Raw genomic sequence first — 7,716 nt, forward strand, 5'->3', positions numbered from 1 at the left:
GGCTGAGCAGGATGTCACAGAGTCCCAAAATACTCTGAGTTGGAAGCGACCCACACGGATCATCGAATCCAACTGTTAAGTGAGCGGCCCGTGCAGGGATCAAAGCCTGGTGTTATTAGCACCGTGCTCTAACCAACTGGGCTAATCTCCGCACATCCCTTGGCACTTCGGGGGGAGCAAAGCCAGTCCCTGGTGTCCACACAGACCCAGATCAGTGACTCGGTCCCAAAGCTGCTGTTACCCACCCCTGGCCCTATTTCTGAGTGGCCCTGCAAACATCACACCTCTCTCAGCTGGCAGTCAGGATGACCTTTGGCCCTCAGGGCACTCCAACTGTGTTAGCACAACACTGGGGAAAGAACTTTCCAGCTTCTCCTCCTGCTGCAAAGCTGATTCAGGGAAAGGCCACCACCCTTTGGACACCCAGCATCGCACCCAGCCTGGCTCCCTGCTCCTTGCTCATGCCCCATCTTTCCAGCCTATCCCAAGGTGCTCCCATCCTCCTCCTTGGCTCTTATGCAGCACACCCCTCCTTTCTCATGGATGTCTGGATTTCAGGCCATTTTCCACCCGTGCCATGCTTGGCTGAAGGATTACATGTGGCTTGTTTCCTGCTGGGTTAATTCTAACCCCTCTAGGGCCTCGGCGTGACTTTGCCGTCTTTGGCAGCATTTGCAACACCTTCCAGTGCACAGTCATCTGCAAACATAATTAATTTGTTGTTTACTTTTGCTTTCAGATCATTAATAAAGACATTAAATAAACCTGGGATGCGCTGTTTTTTTCAGTAACTTTTTCTGAGTAATTGCCAGGGGCTCGGTAAGTTCATTAGCTAATTCTGTTTAGTCTGGGGGTTTCATATTAGCCGGGCTGGCTGATTTGTACAGATTCAATTTTGCAAAGTATTCCCTTTCCTGCTCTTTATCTTAGGGTCTGCTGAGGACTCTGGGAGGTTTTCTCTCTGCCTGTGCTCAGCAGTCCCCTCTCCTCACCCCTCTTAGGGGCTGGTGAAGCAAGAGGGGGATGCAGGGCTTTAGCCTTCAGGGTAGAGTTTGATTCCTACTGTCCCCATCATGTCATGGGCAACAGATGGGCTGAGCACATCCACTTCTCTCCCATCTACCAGGACCATCTCCAACTCACAGGACAATCCCCAAACCACCAGGACCACCTTCAGTCCACCAACAGGCGTCCCTGACTTTACTTCAGGCTCTCTGTCCTCAGGTTTGTTTTGCTCACTGGGCCACTGGGAATGAACCACCCTTAGCCAGGGGAGCATCAGACTTGGAAGAGGACAGCAAGCACGGCTTGAGCAAGGAAATGGTTCCAAGCAACCTGAGTATCCTCCCCCTCAAGGATGCTCAGGGTCCATTCCACAGGCAGGAGGCTGGTGGGAAAATATCCAAGACAAACCTGTCCACAGCAAGGACAGAGGAAAACTTTCACTGCTTTTTAAATTTTTTATATTCAAAATATTTAAATTTTAAAATATTTAAATTTTTATATTCCCCCTCTCCAACAAGGAAATCACAACTTCTGCTTGAAAGTTCCTGTGTTATCCAGAGGAACATCCCCAGCGAGTCCTGCCTCAGGCAGCCTCTGCCGCCCCCCTCGCCGAGCCCCCAGCACAGCCCTGTGCCCCACATCTGGCCAGCACATTTCCCAGCCCTCAGCCAGGCCCCGGCGGCAGCGGGGGATTTGTTTTTCCCTTTCCCAGCCCACATCTGGCTGAGCGGCAGAGGGGCAGAGCCAGCGAGGAGCGGTGTCCTTGCCCTCCGGGCAGGGCTGGCAGCCTGGCTCTGCACGGGCACCCTCGTCCTTCCCCGCAAGGCAGCTCCAGCCCCGGGGAGCCAGTGCCGGTGCAGTGCCAGCTGCATTTGCAGGCAGTGGGGAGTGCCCTTGCCCTTAGGTGAGTGCCCACCGTGGGGGACTGGAGGCTTGGGGGGGCTTGGAGGAGGGAAAAAAAAGAGAAAAATCAAATTCTTTCCTTCCCCTGCAGTCCTGGGGCCAGTGTTTGAGGCAGCCACTGCTCCCATCCCTTCTGGCTGCTCCCCTCCTCCTCTCGGCGCTGGCTGACCCGCCGGCCTCCGGACGCTTTTATTTATCCGAGCCCAGCTTTATTTAGGATGTGTTTCCAGGGCAGCCGGTACAGAGGGAGGTGTGGAGGGCTGCCGAGGGGGGTCCACAGCTGCAGCCCTCCACCCAGAGCCCTGCCATGCCTGCGGGGCACCCTGCTCACGTGGGCACCTCTCGGGCACCCCATCTCCTACGGGAACCCCACCTCACCCGCTGTGTGTAAGCCCCCTGTGGGCTGGCCAGGCTGGGAGCCCTTTCCATGGGAGAGCCCCTTCCCTGGACAGCTCTGTGGCCTTGTGTTTGCTTGGCATGGGCAAAGCCATCCCTGGCAACTATTTATCTGGAATGCCAACATTCACCTGCAGGGAAGAGACTCCCTGTGCACCCTTCAATAAAGCAGAGCTCAGCTCCTCTGCTTGCCTTTTTCCCCAAAACTACACCCTGGCTGGGCCTTGTGCCAGGGCCAGGCTCCCCTGTGCCACCCAGCACCAGCACAGGAGGAGGTCTGGGGGCCCTGATGCTGTGAGAGGATGGAGCTGGGGAAGCAGAGGGAGGAGAGAGGCGAGCGTGCTTGGAGTGAGCGCCTGGAAGGAATATCCCATTCCTCCCCTGGAAAGAATATCCCATCCGGCGCTGGCAGGAGAGAGCGCATTCATGAATGCTGCTGGGATTTAGCTTCTCAGCATCTGCCTTCCCATGTGCTGGAGGGATTATAAAGGAAATGAAACAAAGCCCTGGGATCTGACCTGGCTGAAGCAATGCCCTGGCCGGGGGTGGCGGGTGGGTCTGGCCCAAGGGGGCAGCTCTGCAGCCTTGGCCGTGCACCCCTTTCCCCGGGAGCAGGGGGCTCCCCCGGGTGCTTGGGGCAAAAGCAACATGAGCTTGTGTCTGTGGTTGGGAACAGCTGGGCAGATGTGCTGGGCTCACCCAGGGGAGTAGAGCAAGATGTCACAGGGATTGTTTGGTGTTTCTGGCATGCCTGTCCTGTCTCAGGATGAAATCAAAGAGGAAGAGGATGCTGCAGGGCATTGGGGGTGCTGCAGGCAGCTGGGGTTGCTGCAGGGAAGTTGGGAATGCTGCCTGCCTCTGCATTAGATAGGAGAAGCACAGTTCAGAGACTGTTTCATGTCCACAACCACCAACAAACCTAACTTCGTAGTTGTGGCGCTGTTAATTTAAGGAGACAAACAGTTGGGCAGGGGGTGCTGATTGTCCTGACAAGCTGCACCTGGGCTCTCACCACGCCCTCCACCCTGGCTGCCCTTAAATTGAGGTGTTTTCAGCTTTTGCTCCTTTTCCTACAGCTGTGCTGGGCAGGTGCTAGGCATGGGCAGAGGGTCTGCACCCTTCACCCAGTCTGGGGGAGTCTCTTCCCCTCAGATGACTGTGATGGGGATGAGGCTGTGTCCCAGCACGGTGAGTAAACCTCTCCTGTCCCTTCACTTGGTGCTGCTTTGAGCTGTTGCCACCTGTGTACCTCATATGCAGCCTCTGAACAGAGATGGGGTTTTAAGTCCCTGAAAAGTCACCTGCTAGGGCTTTGGAGCTGTGCTGGACCATGGGACAAGCCCTCTGGACTAGCCCCACAGCTCTGCTGCTGCTCCCCCAGAGCCTGTGAAGGGGTTTGATGTGAGGTGAGTGTTATTTACACCTGTGGAGGGTTTGAAGGGCTGTGACTGTGCTTCCCTGTGACTAATGCCTTTTGCTCTTCCTTGAGCACAGAACACATCACTCCCCAGCATTAGTTTTAAAAAGGAAATCAATACAGCCCATTTATTTTTAGCCTGGATTTAGGATGCTCTGGAAGAGGAACTGAGCTGTGATTTGGAGGCAGCAGGCTCACGGCTCACCATCTTTTCCGGGGCTTGTCAGACAGAGTAACCAGCTTTTAACACTAGGTAGATATTGACTGATGTGTTCTCAAGGAACTAATGCCCCACTGTGTGAGTGGGGAATTCTCTGAGGGCTCGGGAAGGGGTTGGAGAGAGCAGTGGTGAGCTGTGCTGGCTTCTCGGGCAGATTCTGTGTATCCAGTGAGGTCTCAGGATCTAGCTGGGATGTGGCAGGCAGGGCTTGGTCTTGGGGACCTTGTGATAGTAGAATTGTAGAGGGATTTGGGTTGGAAGGGACTTTAAAGATCATCCAGCTCCTGCCATGGGCAGGGACACCTTCCACTATCCCAGGTTGCTCCAAGCCCTGTCCCACCCGATTTTGAACTTTTTTGTGAGGCAGCCACAACTTCTCTGGACCACCTGTGCCAGGCTCTGACCACACTCACAGGGTGGAATTTCTCTCTGATATCCCATCTAACCCTGCCCGGTTGGTCTGAAGCCATTCCCCCTTGTCCCATCACTCCATGTCACAAGAACAGTGTCTGAAAAAATGCTTTTCCTCACCAAGCCAGAGCTAAAGCCCCCAAAACCCAGGGCAGCCTGGGTTGGCAGAGCGCTGGGAGCTGAGGAAGGTGCGGGTGGTGCCTGCAGGAGGAAGGCTGGGGCGGCCCTGCTCGGCTGGGTGTGACAGCGAGCGTGTGTCCGGGGTGCTCGGTGTCGCAGGGAATGCGGACTGGGGACACTTCGGGAGCCGCGGGCAGGGCTCGGGAGCCGCTGGCAGCGCCGCAGCCCGGGAGGTGGCACCAGCGCTCCGCGCTCGCCCGGCCAGCGGCGGGAGGGAGGGATGGATGGATGCTCCCGGAGTGCAGGGGAGGGATGCTCCGAGAGGGTTGGGACGGCCAGCTGCCGTGCAGGCCCCACTGCCAGCTCGGGCCCGTTGTCTCTGCCAGGTCTAAGCAGGTGGGGACACGCTGGGGACTGATCCCCCTGCTCCTGGTCTGGCACTCGTGCTAATTTGGGAGGGTCTTACCTTGCTGCTATTTGGCCCCTTGTTGTCCATGTCTGCTGTCACTAAACCAGCCTGGGAAGGTGTGCAGGTCTTCCCAAAGACACGTTTGCAGGCACACCAGAAGCACCAGAACAGCAGCAGCTTGAAGCCCTGACCCTGGAAAGCCTTGGCTGCTGCTTCTCCTGCTTCTCTGCAGAAGAATGAAGGTGTCTTCTTTACCTGGGAAGGTGGTGGTTGCTCCAGGCACATTGACCTGGCCAGGGAAGATGCTCATACTCCCTCTGTCCATCCCCAGCAAAGCCTGTGGTGTCTGGAGCCCCCAAAGCTCTTATTCCTCCCCATCTAATGTGTGGATAAATAAGCAGAGAAAGATGCCATGGCAGCACCCCAGCACACCCCCTTTCACATTGCTCCAGCTTCCAGTGCTCTGGTTCCCCTCCCAGGCAGGTTTAGCCGTGGGATTTCTCTCCCAGCAGAGGAACCCATCTGTCTTGGAGCAGATTAGAAAGATGTCACTGCGCCGGCACAGCCATTTATCACGGCGGCTGGGGAAATTAGCAGGGTCTGGGCAGGGAGGAGGGAAATTGGGCTTGTCCTGAAGCTCTAAGTAGAGGTTGTGGGGAATTCTTGCTGGACTATTTCTAGCTTGGCATTAGTTTGTCCTGAGAAGAAAACCAGAGCCCTGGATTTCCACCTTCAGGTCCTGATGCGGCAGAGAGCAATAAATTCTATCAAAATTTACAGGCCAGAATAGCTGGGCTCTCTCAAGCATTGGGGTTTTATCCAAAGGCTAATATCCTTCTTCCAGTTGTTAATTCCAGGAGCCAGGGTATAAATGAAGCCATAATAACAACAAGGCTGGGACAAACCACATCACCCTGCTGTGGTTTGCAGGGTTACCTACACCTCTCTCTGGGTGGGAGCAGCCCGGGGGACAGCAGTGGGACAAGGGGCCTCAGTCGCTATTTTCCAGCTGGAAACATGACAAAACTCAGGAAAGGCAATAAATTTTTTTTAAAAATGCAATTTTGCAGCCACAGTGCTGCAAACAAATGAAGAGTAAAATGCAAATTAAAACAGATAAAAATTCCTTGGCAGTGTCCCCTTTAAGCGTCATATATTTTTATCCTGCCCTGGTTTTATTTGCTGGAAAGAGAAACATAAAGAGAGAAACATTCAATTAAACATGCTTGTCAGCTGGAACCCCCAGGCTGTGTCACGGGGGGCTGGAAGGGGGGCTCTGCCAGGAGTCTCCTCTGCACTGTCCCCATCAGGGGGGCTCGGGGTGCCTGGGACCATCCCTGGCCTGTGTGCTCGCCCACCACAACCAGCTGGTGGCACAGGGCTGTATTGGCAAGGCAGCACTAATCACCATAGTAACAAAGGCTGATTTCTGCCAGGATTTGTCCCCCTGCCTGCGTGGCAAAGTGGGGCCGTGTCCTCCGCAGAGCAAAGAGCGTCCTCAAGGCCACCCCAGTGTTCTGTCCTCTTGCTTTCTGGGGCAGCAGCCTCCCCGTGCCCATCACCTGCTGGCTTCTTGCCTGGCTCCTCTCTGTGCCCTTTCCTTCTCTCCCCCAGAGCACCTGGACTGGTGCTTCAAGGCCCCATAAATCCAGGGGTCAAAGCTGGGCCTTTTGGGGCAGAAACTGCCTCTTCAGTTGTGTGTCCACACTCACTAACACGAGAGGGAGGTGCTTACAGGGTGGTTTCTGCTTGGGTCATTGCCTTTTCCTTCTGGAGGGTGAAATGTTGGAGTTCCCATGAGCTCTGTCAGTCCACAAAGACGAGCAGCAGTTTCTAGATGGCAATAATGAGGATGAGGGCCAGCTGGGAATCCCAGCATGTGGCATTTTCCTGGGAATACAGTATCTATGGAAGGAGTCAGAGGATAACTTTCTCCCCAAACCAGGCAGGGCTTGTGTAACATTTCCTGCCTGACCAGGCAGAGCTGATTCCCAATAAAAACTGGTAATGTGGAGGATCCAGACCATGTGCTGAAGGAAGGAACCAGCCACTGGCTTTTTGCTGTGAAGGCACAAGGCAGTGGAGAAGATTCCTCCAGAAATAACCCCCTTGTGGGTACTTAGACTTGTCTTGGTGGGAAGAGAATCTTCTGGCCTGGGTGGAAGGTGCTGGTTAGCAGTGGTGTGACAGGAGATGCTGCAATGTGGACATCTGTCTCCTCATAACCAGAGTGAGACCAATGCCTTATTCCCTTGCATGAATTCATCAGTTGGTAATGACTTTCTGTCTCCATTGACCCTGGGCTGGAGCTGAGCTGGTGACATGGAGGAAAAAGGGTCTATTTACCCATGAAAAATATCCCAAGGTGTCTGGAGCCTCTTTGAGCTCCAAACACTGGTGGGACCGTGGACGTGCTGTGTGTGAGGAGGTGCTGGTGGGACTGGAGCACCCAGTAAGGTGCATGGAGCCTTGCTGAGGCCTCAGGTGCTGCCCATGAGATGTGGGAGAGCTGCTCTCCAGGCATACCAAAAATGTCAGGGAGAGTGGCAGCTCAGCTCTCCTCCTGCCAGGATCCTGCAGCCCACCAGCAGCTTCACTGAGCCCCTGGAAATCTGTCATCCACTGACATGGCACAAATAGAGCTGTTTCACTGGAAAAAAACAGACAAAACTTCCTCTGTTGTGTTTCCACTTGATGTGCTCTTGGTGAACCCCAGGCTGTGTGCACTCGGGTGTGCCTGGGTCACACTGCAGATGGAGACAGGGAAGTAGAAATGACAGAAATGGGACAAGAGCCAACAAAGACTGACTAGTTGGAGAAGGAAATGGGGCAAAA

The sequence above is a fragment of the Onychostruthus taczanowskii genome, unplaced genomic scaffold (assembly GCF_017590055.1).
Source record: "Onychostruthus taczanowskii isolate IOZ18803 unplaced genomic scaffold, ASM1759005v1 scaffold118, whole genome shotgun sequence".
Taxonomy (NCBI): Eukaryota; Metazoa; Chordata; class Aves; order Passeriformes; family Passeridae; genus Onychostruthus; species Onychostruthus taczanowskii.